This window comes from Staurois parvus, unplaced genomic scaffold, assembly GCF_062004578.1.
Source record: "Staurois parvus isolate SC_StPar_1 unplaced genomic scaffold, SC_StPar_1.0 ptg000636l, whole genome shotgun sequence".
In the NCBI taxonomy this organism is placed as follows: domain Eukaryota; kingdom Metazoa; phylum Chordata; class Amphibia; order Anura; family Ranidae; genus Staurois; species Staurois parvus.
In genome coordinates, this window is record NW_028318432.1 from 5,612,321 (window position 1) to 5,629,343 (window position 17,023).

Sequence of the window (17,023 nt, forward strand, 5' to 3'; positions counted from 1 at the left end):
GTTTATGTAATACAGTAGTAAATGGTTCTTATGTGGTTTCTTCATTGCCACAATTATTCAACCCCTTAAAGACTACCACTCTGAAGAACAGAGGTTCATACAGGTGCTTTCCATCAGGTATTGAAAACACCTGTGGATGTCACCGAGCAGCAATCAAGCATAATAAGCACCAATTAGGCAGCTTTAAAATGACTGTGATACTCAGCTCCTTCTAGACATTTACTGGTGTGGTTACAAACATGGTGAAGGCAAGAGAATGGTCCAGGAAGACAAGAGAAGAGGTGATTTCTCTTCACAGGAAGGGCAATGGCTATAAGAAGATTGCAAAGATGTTAAACATACCAAGAGACACCTTAGGAAGCATCATTCGCAAATTCAAGGCAAAGGGCACTGTTGAAACGCTACCTGGTCGTGGCAGAAAGAAGATGCTGACTTCGACTGCTGTGCGCTACCTGAAGCGTAGAGTGGAGAGAAGTCCCCGTGTGACTGCTGAGGAACTGAGAAAAGATTTGTCAGATGTGGGTACAGAAGTTTCAGCCCAGACAATAAGACGCACACTGCGTAATGAAGGCCTCCGTGCCAGAACTCCCAGGCGTACCCCCTTGCTGTCTCCAAAGAATAAGAAGAGTCGACTGCAGTATGCCAAAAGCCATGTGGACAAACCACAAAAGTTGTGGGATAGTGTTCTGTGGACTGATGAAACAAAATTAGAACTGTTTGGGCCCATGGATCAACGCTATGTTTGGAGGAGGAAGAACAAGGCCTATGATGAAAAGAACACCTTGCCTACTGTGAAGCATGGTGGAGGGTCAATCATGCTTTGGGGCTGTTTTGCTTCTGCAGGTACAGGGAAGCTTCAGCGTGTGCAAGGTACCATGAATTCTCTTCAGTACCAGGAGATATTGGATGGAAACGTGATGCAGTCCGTCACACACCTGAGGCTTGGGAGACGTTGGACCTTTCAACAGGACAATGATCCCAAGCATACCTCCAAGTCCACTAGAGCATGGTTGCAGAGGAAAGGCTGGAACATTTTGGAGTGGCCATCGCAGTCACCAGACTTAAATCCGATTGAGAACCTCTGGTGGGACTTAAAGAAAGCAGTTGCAGTGCGCAAGCCTAAGAATGTGACTGAACTGGAGGCCTTTGCCCATGAAGAATGGGCGAAGATACCCGTAGATCGCTGCAAGACACTTGTGTCAAGCTATGCTTCACGTTTAAAAGCTGTTATAACTGTAAAAGGATGCTGTACTAAGTACTAAGATTGAATGTCACTTGGGGGTTGAATAAAACTGATAATGCTGTGAGCACAGAAAAGACATTTGTGGTTATTTCATTATAACTGTTATGTTATATTTGTCTGACCTACAAGTGCCTCTTTAATGTAAATGTAAGCAAGATGACTGAATGATCAAAAGCAATGTCAAACTGGCCAAAACACTCAATTTCAGTGGGGGTTGAATAATTTTGGCCACAACTGTAGAAGGTGTTCAATAATCAGACTTTAAAAAAAAAAAAAGCTAAAGCCCATGACATATGGGACAATATACAGCACAATACAGGCCCTGTGCAGACATTCCCATGAATTCTGGGACCAAAAAGGTTGCAGTACCTATCCCTCGGCTGATCACTTTTCTTCGAGCTGAATACAAGTGAGATTGGAGCCTGTTCTGTCTACATATTCATTGTTCCCTCTGCTTCCACTTGAAGCTATGGCCACATGGAGAACCTGGCTGTTGTCCCGTGAACGTTTCATAGACGACGTCACTTCCTCAGTGACTGGCTGAACCGTACATGCCAGGAACATTTAAAAGGGTTAACCCTTGCAGCCTTGGAAGCTTTACTGCCACAGCGGACATTTCTTGCAGACTCTGATGGCTTTTAAAGTGCCCAAGTTCTCTCTGGATGACATTCAGAGTACATTATCAGCCTCAGTTTTTAAAACACGTCCCTTGTGCCAGCAGTCTAGAGTTTCCCCCTTTTTTATCTACAATAATCAAACTGTTCTGTGAATTTCGAGCAATCTGGAAATTTTAAATATTTAACATGTCTTTTTTCAAAGTGCTTTAATAATTAAAAGGCATTATTTAGACAAATCTAACTGCAGGGCAGAAGTTCATTACAGCACATTGTAATAATGCATCTATGTAAGTAAACATTGAAAGTAATAGCCCTATTAGCAATTAACCATTACAGTTCAGCTTGTCATAACCAGGAATGACTGGCTTTAAAGGAACACTTTCGCCAATATAATTTTAAAAAGTGCATTTCATATTTAGATGCTATAGTTGTTTGCCTATGTCTGCATGTTAATTTTTTTAACATTCTGATCAAGGCTCTCATAGTCTATTTACTCTTCCTGCAGCTTTCTAAGTGAAAACCTGTACAGAGATTTGGGCAGAAAGCTGGAGTCTGCAAGAGCCTGACAATACACCTGCAATCTACAGATTGGGGGTGCAATGCTTTGCAGGCTGCTGTAGGACAAAATAAAAAAATGCTCTTTTTTCTTGTAAAAATATGTGTAGTTATTATTTTTTCTAATAAGGGGAGCTTATCCTCTGAATATCTATTCCATCCAACTTTTTGTTGGGGAGGCATTAGAAAAGTGGTAGCAGTAAAGACAACTTTATTTTTTGAGCTTTGAATGGATTTGGAAATTGTTAGCACCCGTTCACACAAAGCCTGTGTGCATTATTTATTTTTTTCAGGTACTTATATAGCGCCATCAATCTTAAGCAGCACTTTACATACATATATTGTACATTCACATCAGTCCCTAACCCTCAAGGGGTGTATAATCTAAAGTCCCTAACTCACATTCATACATACACATACTAGGGCCAATTTAGACAGGAGCCAATTAACCTACTAGCATGTCTTTGGAGTGTGGGAGAAAACCGGACTACCTGGAAGAAACCCACACAGGCACAGAGAGAACATGCAAACTCCAGGCAGGTGGTGCCATGGTGGGGATTTGAACCAGCGACCTTAGTACTGCCAGGCGGAAGTGCTAACCATTTAGCCACTGTGCTGCCCATGCTACTATAACTTGCAAGCACCCTTTTTTTGCTGTTAGTGTCCCTGCTGGGAGGATTCCATTTCTCTATTCGTCTTGGTGACCACAATCACTGAAACAGAAAGTGAGTGGAATTTCAAAAATTTTGAGTTGTGACCAGGACAAGAAGTGAGGGAAAATCCTCCAATAGGGACACCTGTTCTCTAAGATGGGAATTCTGGTCACTTTGGAGAGACTTTCATGTTGTATCTTCAGAACAGGAAATTAAGGGAAATCTTTCAAAGACAGCAAAAAATACCTTGACAGGGGTTTTAATTCTTCTCTGCTCTATCTAAAACAAATACATTTTGTCTATAAACATACTTGTGTATCTGAATTTAATTTTAAAAGTTATAGAAGAAAACAGCTGGAGGATAATAGACTGGAGGCAACATAAGGTATTACAATTAAATTTAAAGTTAAACTTTACCAGTATAATTCATGCAAAAAAGACTCACAATTTAGTATTACTTTAATATAAAAGATTTTTAACCCCCCCCCCCCCGCCAGTCATATAGCTTCGTGTCTGACTCCCAGTAAAATACCCTGTATATCCTACTTCTCGATATATTTATTTTATATATATATTTACTTTAATTGTTTTACAGTATATATTAACCCTTATAGTAGTGATTATCTGCTGTTTTTCTTCTATAAAAGGAAATATTTTCGTAACCCCATTATGACAGGTGATACAAAAAGTATGCTGCAGCTACTAAAGCAGGCCATACATGGGTCGAATTCTGAACGATTTTTCGATCTAAAATTTAAAACGTTCGTTCTGTAATCCGATGATGCCACCAATGATTTCGAAAATTGGTAGTTTTTCATGAATTTTCCAACATGCCCGATAAATGAAATGGGGAGGAACCACAAAAATCGTCCAGTGCCATTCCCCACTAACAGGTCAATTATTCTTAGGTCCGATTTTCTAACGAAAAATCGTTCGGAAATCGACCCATGTATGGGTGGCCTAAATGTCTTAGTGACGGCAGGCACAGATTGTATCAAGCTACCTGCCTATGACAGGGGAGTCTGATCTCACATAATATTATATTATAGTCCTGTCTGAAAATCTGCAAAACAGTATATTAGGTCTTTTTTAATTTTTTGATCTGAGTCTGATGATACTGTATGTACCAGACTCAACCTGTAATAGTATACAGCATATCTCTTCTGTCTGATATTCTCAGAGTGAATGGATATTTTGTTCCTTACCTATATAGCTGGTTATATTTACCACTGCATATTGATATTCAAAAATAATCTGGTTTTTTTTCAACTTTAGATATTAGCTAAATTACACACCAAACTTTTTTTGAGTTTTTTATCTGATTAATTGAAACTATAATCTTCCATCTAAATATCCTAGATTGTAATCCCCGAGGAGCAGGGCCCTCCTATCCCTCTTGTATTGAACTGTATTGTTGCTGTATTGTCTCCTGTTATATTGTAAAGTGCTGAGCAAACTTTTGGCGCTATATAAATCCTGTATAATAATAATAAAAAAAATAATAAATGATTATGAAAATAATAGTTGCAGCCCTAGACCTATTCTTTTTTTAATCTTCTTACTTTCTTTTCTTTAAATCCACTGATCCTGCCAGGTAAAACTTTATGTAGGGTGATAATGCAACCAAAGAAGCTCCCTAAGGAAGAGCAACACTAACACTTTCCCAACTGGATATCCCTCCTGGTACTACAAGCTGATGTAGACACACGGCACATCAGTACATTTAGTTTACAGGATAGAGGGAGGATTAGAATTCAGTGTAAATTAGCTAGAGCACAGACAGGAACCTCCCTACTGCACATTGGTGCACAAGGTTTAGATATACTTTAAAGTGACACTAAAGGGGTTTTTTTTGGTGTAAAATAACAAACATGTCTATACTTACCTGCTTTGTAGAATTGTTTTGCACAGAGCAGCCCGAACCCGGATCTTCCTCTTCTCGGGTCCCCCACAGGCTCTCCTGTCCCCTCCTTTCTGTGGGGTGCCCCCATAGCAAGCTGCAATGGAGCCGTGGCTTGGCCCCACTCTCTCTTCATTGGCTGACTGGCTGTGATTGACAGAGCGGGGGCCAGTGGCAGTGGCTCCCGCTTGCTGTCTCAGCCAATGAGGAGGCAGAGACCCAGAACAGACTGTCACGTAGATCGCTGGATCACGATGGGGCTCAGGTAAGTTTTAAGGGTGTTGGGGGCCCTGCTGCACACAGAAGGTTTTTTTTCCTTCATGCATAGAATGCATGAAGGTAAAAAAACATGAGCCTTTACAACCACTTTAACTTCATAAATATAGAAGACCTGATATGTCTGGAGGCCAATAGCATAGTGTAGGGATCTGCTGCCCTCTACTGTTTGTATATGTAAATAGCTGTTGCTTTTTAATTACCACTTAATTGGTTGGTTATAGACAGGTACTTCCTGTCCCTGCTAGTTGGCTTAGAAACTCCAGAGGAAGGAAGTGGAAAAAGGGAAGAGCTAAGACCTGTCCCTGTAAAAACTGCTAGTAATTCCAGGGGTTATTAGGCAAGTGTTCTTGTGTTTAATAGTTTACCATTGTTGCGCATAGCTTCTGGGTATACATAATATAAATAAAGACTGGTGACAAAAGTATATCTACCTTAGATTGTACACCCCTTGATTGTTAGGGACTGATGTGAATGTACAATATATATGTAAAGCGCTGTGTAAATTGACAGCGCTATATAAGTACCTATATTAATAATAATAAGAAAAAATAATATCTGTTTCCGTGTTGTTATCTCATATGCACTTTACAAGATAGCTGAGTCTGTGATATGGTGTGCTTGTATAGTGGTGACCTTGTGGTATGTTAGTAGGTGAACCTGTTTATTGTAATAGAGTTTATATGTAGCTCCTGTTATTTTGGTTAACCCCAGGGGCGGACTGACCATTTGGAAACTCGGGCACTGCCCGAGGGCCCGGGGTCAGTAGGGTGCCCCATGAGATGCCCCTGGTACCTTTTTCCTAGGCTTTTTTGAGTTTGGGCAAGGACACAGGGGCCCCATGATCCCCTATTGCCCGGGGGCCCCATGAGTTGTCAGTCCGCCCCTGGTTAACCCTGTCCCTTCTAGTCTAAGATTCTATTTCTAGATTTAGCTCAGGGTTCAAAATCCAGCATAGGCTAGAGCCAGGTTAGGCATCCAAAGGCCACTTGATAGTTAGACGCATGGCTGTATGAAAGATTCGAAGCTATTAGGGACTAAGATGCAGAGTAGATAGGCTGACACTGAGTTCCAGTGCTACACAATGGTTTCTGCTGGTGTGAAACTGCATTCCAGACTGGTTGGACAACAGTTGGAAGATCTCCCCATCACCGCTTGTCTTCAGGGCTCTGACACCAGGATGAACTCTGTATCGTGATCATCCTCAGGGGCCTCTGCAACTGAACTTTGCTGCAACGTTTATCTAATGGTATTCCACCAGGACTATTGTTGCACCATTTGCTGATAATACCTGTTTGTACATTATATGTATGTACTATTATTAATCATTAATCCCCTCTGTTCACAGAGGCCCTGTCCTGGGTGGAGGCACTGCCAACTTTATTATCAAACCCACTCTTCCACTTAACAAAGGTTTTGGTTCTCTTATTCACCTACAGGTTTAACACCATATCCTGTTTGGGAGGGCCATTCTTCATAACCCTCTCCTCCCCCTTCCCCAAAAAGAGGGCTACAGTAGTGTTTTAAAATGCATCATTACAATTTATTTGATGGTATTAATAAGATGAATATTAGTTTTGGATAGAGTAGAGAAGGATTAACAGCTCTTTTGGGATTTCATTGCTGCCCGTGTCCCTGCAAGGGAGATTCACTTTCTCTGTTTATCCTGGTGACTGTTGTCACTGGGGTTGAAAGCGACTGTAAATCTGAATGTCTGAGTTTTCAGCAGAGTAAGTATGAAAAAATATTCTGATGGGGACACTTGTTCCAGTGACAGCTATCAAAGAGGATATTTTCTTTACTTTGGAGATTAGGTAGAGTCTATCTGAAAATTCATACTATTGCTGTATATTGTGACATGTCAGGAATAGATTCATGCAGACTTGTAAAGTTACTAAATTGAAAATGAAATTGTAAGCTTGTAAAATTAAAATTTTAAATTTTGGAATGTTCGTCTGATTTTCTAATGGTTAGCAAGGTCAAATCTATGATTGTTTTTGACCGTAGAGACAGAAAAAAATGTTTTAAACAAACAAAATTCTAACTGCAAATTAGTTTTTTGTTAAGGATAATTTGTTCATACTGGAATATGCATGTTCTATGCACAAAAACAGGGTTTAATACACTGAGAATTCCATTTAGGTAGCAGGTCTGGGTGAAATGTTAAGGGATTTAGTTTGAAATTAGTTAATTTGGTGATGGCAAGAACTGGACTAGTAGCTTCTCTTGGATTTAGCAGAAATAGCCCAACGTATGGTGTACACCCTACCATCACATATCCATGTATGGATATGTGATGGTGGTTACTGGTCAAATCTTCCAGACCCCGACAGTTTGCAGCTCCCTCCTGGAGATCAGAATAATCAGGTAAACACAATACTCCAAATAATGCCCTATCAGTGCTGGATACTTCCCAGGCGAATGCTCATTTACAGTGGGGATCTGGTTAGAGATTCAGATTTTATACTAACCTAATGAATTAAGCCTCGTACACACTATGAGAATATTGGACGAATGCTATTCTCCATAATGAAAATGAAGAGGTTACTCAACTAACGAAAATTCACGTATGAAAGAATAGAATTTCGGAAGTGAGGTAATGTATTGTATTGTCTTTTTTGACGAATACTGTACTGATTAAACAAAAATCGTACTAGAAACATTTTTGTGTTTGTCCCTTCGGATAATTTCGGATGAACTGTCGTGATTGCCTCTCAAAAGTTGTGTACTAACAGTCAGATTATTGTACGATCACTTTGAAAGCGGTATTTTGTGTGCGATTTCCTGATTGTGTGTATGAGGCTTTAGTATGTTGCAAACAGCCCAAGATTTTGGTCAGTCATTGCATATAACAAAAATGTATTTATTTTTGGAAAATACAATTCATCACTTCAGATCTACAGCATCTATCTATCTATCTATCTATCTATCTATCCAGCTATCGCCACTCTTTGTCTTTATTTGTCTATTCTTCTGTCAGCTTATTTATGCAGAAACAAACTATTACATTTTTTTTTCTTGTGAAACAAAAACATCCTTGTGAAACAAAAAATTCCATATTATTAGATGTTGTCACAAATTTAGTTTTGCTTCTATCAGTGAGTCATCTATATGTTATCACCTTTTCCCTTTTGTATTAATTGAAGGCTGAGAACATATGGTATAATCCCTTTTATAGGATTAGGTTGGCACATACTATTATGTGAAGGGTAAAGGTCAGAAGCTCTACAAGTGATGTGTTAAAAAGAACAGCTTCTGCTTGCTCTGCTGACAGATCTCTATTTTAATGCAGGTCTAATTAGGTGAAAAATAACCCGCATATTTCATTCGCCTTCCTGCAAAAAATATCCACCTCTGTTACTCTATTTCCTTGGCTACGTACTTAACACTTATTGGACTGTTTTCTGTCAGTTTATTGTAAATAGAAGGCTGAGCAAATACCAGGGAAATGTCTGACTTTGAAAGAAGATATTCTTGTGCATACCCTCTCCAAAATATTGAACTATACACGATGTGGTCACCATTCAGCTGTCTACGTTTGAAGAAAAAAACTATAATGGTTTTGGGTCAACATCATTTAAATTTTTTTTTGTTTCAAAAAGTTAAATTGGAGAAGATCCTTTGTTGCACATCAGTTCTGTTGATATCAGATTTCCTAATAGTGACAAGAGTAGGTCATCTCTGCATAATGTGTGTTGAAATAAATATAATCTCCATGGATGCCCATGTGACACGGTGACAATGCTGGAGCACAATTGGAAGACAAGAACAGAGCATTGTCACCTTATTTCATGAAATGTCTGAACATGGACCTTCATGGCAAGGAAACTTTAGGACTTGATTAAAATAAGGCCTACACATAAAGGTTATGTACTTGAATGGAGACAATATTTTTTTTTTTTGCATTTTCCATAACTGCCCTGCTTTATCTAGGTCAAGGCTCACAGCCATCAAGCATCCTTCTTGGGATAGACCTGGTATATTGCGCTATATTGGGCTGTCTTTCACATCTCAATCTTGATTTTTATCAGGTCATCAATACTTTCTCACGCAAATTCCTTGTGGTCATCCCTTTGCACTCATAGTAGCACAGCCCTATCAGTACCAACCAACAGGTCATCTTGTTGATGGTGCATTTGGGAGGGGCCCCTTCAGGAGGCGTTTGGGCGGCATTTTTCATGTACTGGTCTCAGTTTTTTCTTTATTAATTTTTGTTTCATCATTTTTGACTGAGATATATGAAAAATCTGTTGCTGTGTTTACATAACAATTTATTTTTATTATTTCCTGGCGGTTTTTACCTCACATGGAATCATACGTCATGCCTTCTTGAGCACTTCTGAAGAGATTTTTGTTGATCTCGAAACACGTCAATTGCGAACCATGCATGATCCATGATTAGATCTGCAATACCATCTTTGTTGACACCACCGCAATATGTATTGTAGCTTTACATTTATTTTTGAAGATTGTAAAAAGAAAATTTCATACTGTTTTTCTAAAAAAATCTCTTTTGAATTGTTGAAATTTATCATACAAGCAAATTGTGCTGTTAAAGTCCCACCAAAAAAAGGGACTTTTTCCCCCCTTGTATTCGTTAGGGATGTTGGCACTTTGTGTATTATATCCCTTCCTCTCTCTATTACTTGGTGGATGGTGCTAGTATGCTTTGGACAAATATCCCATTGAAAGAATCATTTCGGGTTCAACTTTAATTTTCAGACAGATGGCCTCACATTCTCATCAGGCACACTTTGATATAATTCAGACCATATAGTTGACTTAATGGCTGCTAGCTCCAGGCCCTGAAGCAGCAAAGCAACCAAAAACCATTCAATTTTAAAATCATTCTTCATAGTTGCTATGAAATTCTTCTCCATAAATAATGCCTTCAGTTTATGGCAAACATCTCTACTTACTGTGCCCTAATAACTGTATCTGTAATTGACCAGTCTTCAGCATATTGTTCCAGAAGGCCCAGTCTTTGCCGATATGTTCAATAGCAAACTGTAATCTTTCTTTAACGTTTTTTTTGGACAGCAAATGCTTTTTTAGTTGACTAAATGAAGCAGAATAATACTGTTGTTACAATCATCTTAAACAATGCTCCAGTAAGTTTTCAGGGTAATTTTACATAAACTTGTTACTTACATTAGAAGAGACTATTCTCAGGTCTGTAGTGAAATTATTTTCAGAAAATGAACCAACAAAAAATAAATTTAAATACATATTTTTTATATAGTGTTTCCTTCATTGTTTTTATTAAAGGGAACCTGTCATGACAGAAACAAGAAACAGCTGTTCTGTCATTCCTAGACCTTTTCTTTTTCATGAGAGTTTTGCAGTTTTCAAGATAGTACAAAGCGAACAGTAGCAAAAGACATCAATGAACAAAGTCAACAGATAAAGTGGTAAAGAGAAGTTGAAAGTATTACATACAAGATATGGTGACAGAGTTAGAGTGAAGATACCTCTTCTGTGAGCATTATAAAACACTTCAGATGGTCCAAAACTGGGGACATTCAATGCAATGGGAGTTCCTCTTGGGCAGAGGCCAGAGGTTGACCCATTCCAGGACGAGAAAGGGGATTTGCATATAGCCAAATTGAAAGAGACAGAAAGAGGGGAAAGAGAGAGACAGAATAAAAAGGGTAAAGAAGAAAGTGGGTGGGAGGTAGAGGGAGAAAGTACAATGCTCAAAAAAATTAAATTAACACTTTGAAAACACATCAGATCTCAATGGGGAAAAATATCATGCTGGATATCTATACTGATATGAACTGGGTAATGTGTTAGGAACGTAAGGATGCCCCATCATTTCATGGAAATGATCAACCTACAGAGGACTGAATTAGGAGACACCCCAAAAATTAAACTTTAAAAATTATGCTGCAGGCTAGTCCACTTTGCTGAAAGTTTATTGCAGCAACTCAAAATGGTCCTCAGTAGTTTGTATGGCCCCCATGTACTTGTATGCATGCCTGACAATGTTGCGGCATGCTCCAAATGAGATGACGGATGGTGTCCTTGGGTATTCCCTTCAACATCTGGACTAGGGCATCTCTGAGCTCCTGGACAGTCTGAGGTGCAACCTGGGGGCGTCGGATTGGCCGAAACATGATATCACAGAGGTGTTCTATTGGATTTAGATCAGGCCAGGGTGGGGGCCATTCAATGATATCAATTCCTTCATCCTCCAGGAACTGCCTGCATACTCCCGCCACATGAGGCCGGGCATTGTTGTGCACCAGGAGGAACCCACTGCACCTGCGTAGGGTCTGACAATGGGTCCAAGGATTTCATCACTCTACCTAATGGCAGTCAGGGTGCCATTGACTAGCCTGTAGATGCCTGTGCGTCCCTCCATGGATATGCCTCCCCAGACCATCACTGACCCACCACCAAAACAGTCATGCAGAATGATGTTACAGGCAGCATAACATTTTCCACTGCTTCTCCAAACTCTTTCACGTCTGTCATGTGCTCTGGGTGAACCTGCTCTCATCTGTGAAAAGCACAGGGTGCCAGTGGCGGACTTGACAATTCTGTTGTTCAATGGCAAATACCAATCGAGCACTATGGTGCAGGCAGTGAGCACAGGGCCCACTAGAGGAAGTCGGGCCCTCAGGCCACCCTCAAGAAGTCTGTTTTTGATTGTTTGGTCAGAGACATTCACACCAGTGGTCGTCTGGAGGTCATTTTGTAGGGCTCTGGCAGTGCTTATCCTGTTCCTCCTTGCACAAAGGAGCAGATACCGGTCCTACTAATGAATTAAGGACCTTCTACTGCCCTGTCCAGTTCTCCTAGAGTAACTGCCTGTCTCCTGGAATCTCCTCCATGCTCATGAGACTGTGCTGGGAGACACAGCAAACCTTCTAGCAAAGGCATGTATTGATGTGCCATCCTGCAGTAGTTGGACTGCCTGTGGAACCTCTGTGGGGTCCAGTTAACGCCTCATGCTACCAGTAGTGACACTGACCCCTAGCCAAATGCAAAACTAGTGAAAAACAGTCATAAAAGAGTAGAGAAAAAATGGCAGTGGCCTCCACCTGTAAAACCATTCCTGTTTTGGGGGTCGTCTCATTGTTGCCCATCTAGTGCACCTGTTGTTAATTTCATTAACACCAAAGCAGCTGAAAGTGATTAACAACCCCCTCTGCTACTTAACTGAGTAGATCAATATCCAAGGAGTTTAATTGAATTGATGCTATACTCTGATTAAAACAATGTTCCTTTAATTTTTTTGAGCAGTGTATAAAAAAATATAAAAATAAAATAAGCCATGCTCCAAATGTAGGTCTTCTTTCTGTATTTAATTTGTCAAAAACAGAAAGAAAACTGCATACATTGATGTCTGCACCAGAATCCACCTTCCTTGACATGTTTCACCACTACTGGCTTGCTCACGAGGACAGGACAGACTTCCCCTATCCTTGTGACCATGCCAGTAGTGGTGAAACGCGTCAAGGAAGGTGGTTGGTTTCAGGTGCAGATGTCAACATATGCAGTTTCTTTTTTTTTTTTACAAATTAAATACAAAATGAAGACCTATGTTTCGGAGTGCAGCTTATATGTTTTATACTTTTGACTGAGAGTGGAGACGAGCTGAGATATACGTATGAGAACACGTTAGTATATTACAGTGATGCTCCTAGCACTACATTTTTGGCACAAAAAAAAAAAATCAGTGCCAATATTAAACTAGCTATCTTCATGCCGTTGTTACACATCCGTGGGTTAGCAATTAAAATGTTGTAAATATTGTATATTGAATTAGCTTTATTAATTGTTCAGTAATCATGACTGGTACATGTATGAGATGCAAATTAGCATTTTGGAAGTGATGAAAATTTGTGGCACAGGATGCCAGAAGTGCCATTGTTTTGTATGATTTGGTGGCCTTCAGTTCAAACACACCTCTATAGGACATGCTGCCTCCTTAGAACTGTATGTCAAAAAGAGCCTCTGAATATTGATGTGTAATGCACCTGAAAGTTCAACTACACTGCATCTGAGCACCACAAACCAAAAATGCTATTTAATTAATTTATAATATTCAAAGCAACCTCACCCATCCATTCATGTCTCAATGCTTTATTTTGTGAGAAATCACTTTGAAAAATACCCCCTAGCATTTCAAGCCATGGCCATCTTGAATAAGGGCAGATGACTTATATAGCATTTACTTCCTGGAATCCATCTGCCCTTAGCTAAGGCATGCAGTCGAGAGGGTGTGCTTAGCTCAGAAAACCCCTTCTCCCCTCCTGAAGATTCCTGGGCTGTGTGACATAATTTGCCCAGGCCTGGAAACCAGGAAGTAACTGTAGAAATGTAAAAAAAAAGTTTAAAACAAGTAAATATAATTTACCTTCCTATCTATTTACTAATGCTAGCAGCAGAAATATTAAAAATAGTCAATGCTGATTGAGAGAGTTAAGTTCCACTTTAATAAGTTCACCTTTTAAAGAAAAACAAATGTGCATCTTTTTGCAAGTAAAAAAATGTGCATTTACTGATTTTTTTTGTAGGAGCCTGGAAAGCATTGCATATGCAATCAGCAGATTGTGGGTGTAAAGCAGGGCTCCTGCAGACAGTCAGTGAAACTGCACTCAACAGCACCCTGGTAGTTCATTGAGAACTCCAAGCCGACAGCCGCAAAGGCTGTTGGTACTTGCAGTTCATTCATTCACATTACTCTTCTGCCCACGCGGCCATGCTCTTTTCACATAGTGACAGCAGGTATGGGGAGAAGATCCATGGCCTGCTGTCACAGGGAGGGGGGGAGAAGCTGCAGGACCAAGAACATGTTACATGTTTCACCCTAAAAACACGTGGACCATGTAACATGTTCCCAAAGGTGAACTTTAAGTTTAGATGTAGCAGAGACTTTGCCACCTCTCTGAAAAAAGATTTGCAGTTAATAACTTTTCAGAAGTGTTTTTTATAGGCATTGAGGAGGCAATATCACCTCCTTGCTACCTGCAAATGACACAACACCACGCAGCAGCTACACTAGGTTGCAGGATGGTTGTGCTGCAGCCCTAGTCACTTGAATAGGTTGAGTTTGGCAGAAGAACTGCCAGTCGAATGTGTCAGTGAGTATAATTTTTGCCATGGCTGTGGAATGTGTACATTCACATCTAGCTGTTTGGGGGGGGGGGGGGGGGATGTCTCAAGCACCTGTTTCTACCGCCCACAAGTGTAAATGAGCCATTAAAGTCAATGGTAGTTTGCAGTGCATTCCAAACGCATGTCAAGCACGGGAAAACAATGCACATTGACATGAGCTTGTATACTAATTCAGGTAATTATTGGCTGACCCGTACTCCCTTAGGCCAATATCATTCTAAAATCCATCCTGGCATGAGGCACTCCAGGGGACTGAAGCCGTACAACCTAGTATTGAAAGGGAAAACCTTGATACCAATTAACCCCTCAAATTCCAGAGGTCAGACACGGTAAGCTCTGGCTTATAGGCTTCGTGCCGCATATGGCTCATGGTCAACAGTTGTCTCCTTTTAGCTGATTATTAACATGAATCCACAGAATCCAAACAGATGCTGCATTTCTGAAATTAATGAGCCCCATCCACTCCTTCACATGTAAAGTAATATATCTAGAAAGAAATATCTGGAGGTTTACCGATGTGTTAGTGACAAGTCTGCATTCACTTTGACAGTTTGGTGACTACAAATGCCGAGGCATGTAGGCAGAGCAGACCCTGTCAGGACTGTCAGGTCAGAGGCCCTTGTTATCATACTGGGAGGACTGAAACAGGTTTTGAATGTTGCAATGACTTGTAAGAAGACGGACAGATTTCTTTCTACCAATTCTACAGCCTATCTATAGCTAAATTTAGATACGTCTATTGGGATGTTGAACTGACATTCCTGAACCCTATTTCCTGACAAGTACAAGACACATAGCCGACAAATCACAATTTAACAGAAAATATCAGAATATTGAAGGGTTATTAATTGTAGTTGTGGACATTAAACGTTTTCTATTTTTTGAATACACTCATACGCTATACTTGTGTTTACATTACCGACATATGCTCACGTACAGCTGTACGCAGCTACTCATGTCTCTGGGAGGTTGTATGCAGCACCTGGGAAATATGCTGGACTTTACATTGTATGGACTCAACTGCCAATGTGCAAGAGGCCTAAAGGCCCTTTCATACTGGCGGCTTCCATTATAATAAGCAGTGGATCTGTCTGCTGATCCCTTGCTGGTTGGAGCAGAGCAGAGTGGGCAGATGACAAGTCCATGTCTGCTCAGTTTCAGCAGAGCAGACACGGACAGACCCTGCTCTGCTCTATGAGCAATCGGGAGTAAACGCTGTCCTTAGACTAATCTTGGAATGCCACTCAAATCCAGGGATTCCATTCCCATGATCCACAGGTGAAGGGGCGCAGACTGTCAGTATGCCCATCCAGAGCGATGTGCACTTTCCCAACCAGGCATTGTAACCTGTATATGAGGATTGCTTTCAGCCTATATGTCTCTGTCAAGAAACCACGGTCCCTGATTTGTTTCTCCCTGCCCACTGGGGCTTAGTCATTTTTTTTTAAGTCCGCAAACGTGCAACTATAACAAAAAAACCCGTAAGTGTTCACAAAAAATGTGCAAGTGCAAAACACCACACGAAAAAGTGCACTTAGGGGGTGTTTGTCCTACCCCCGGAAGGGTTGGACCGTTCACCCGATCCCCCGGGGCACGAAGCTCCTGACAGGGACAAGGTTCCCATTTGGTCCTCCTGGCCAAAAGGCCTGGTGGACCACCGTTCCTTATGCCCAGCCAAAGCCGGACATCCAGTACTAGGCAAGGGGGTTCTCCCGAAGAGAAAACCCCCTAGGGACAGGGGAGGAAGGAACCGTATGGCCACACATCCTCCCCCTAGACTTCAGGTAAGGCCCGAGGACCCACACCCTCCATCCGTGAAAAACACACACATAAGAACAGAAAAAGTGACAAAACGTGGGAGTGATTAAATAAATAAAAAAATAAAAAAGTGGTACCGTGCCTAATAGTGCACAGACCAGGCCCTGAGGCCTGTAGCAAAAATTGCCCCGGACTTAGCCAAAAGACCTGGTCCTTAGGGCGCTGTGCAAAAAGAAGTGAAAAACAGTGGCCATGTGTCATCTTCACACCGTGGGGTCCCACACCCAAGTGTTACTAGTGACACCCCTGAGAGCGTCTTCCCCAGGGGGCACTGAGTTTGCGGACTTTTTGCGTCCCCAGCCCCAGGCCAGACCAAGGTAGATCCGTCCAAATCAGGAGGTACTGGGTCTTTCTAGCTTTCCCAGAGGAATTACTCCCAAGGTCCCAGAGCGTATCGTGGCGCCCCCTGGTTTCTGTCCCTCCGGTCCAGCCTTCCGGACCCCCATCATACCAGTGAGGGTACTATACAACAACCATCCCCGCAAAGCTAGAATGGTCGGGAGCACCCCCACTGGACACTGATAAGAACAGATACTACACTTGATCTTAGCCAAAAGGCCGAGAAGCGATAGTCATAGGTTCAAAGCCCTGGTGGGTGGGGTGGAACACGTCAGAGGGCATGGTTTCTTGGTGGAGACATGTAGGCTGAGCCTCATATACAGGTTATGGTGGCTGGTTGGGAGAGAAGCATTTTCTCTATATATTGGACTCCAGTGTCCGTTTAGTTTTTAAAGACAGTACAACAGTATCAGTCTGCCATTTTTCGGCAATATCTACAGGAACCCCCTATGTGACCAGAATGTAAATCAAGATACTCTCTTTTCCTAATGGG

At 41.1% G+C, this 17,023-nt stretch overlaps 1 pseudogene; it reads right to left on the reverse strand.

Moving 5' to 3' along the window:
* Positions 1 to 16,645: 16,645 nt before the first annotated feature.
* On the reverse strand, positions 16,646 to 16,761 carry LOC149449114 (U2 spliceosomal RNA; annotated as a pseudogene).
* Positions 16,762 to 17,023: the final 262 nt, after the last annotated feature.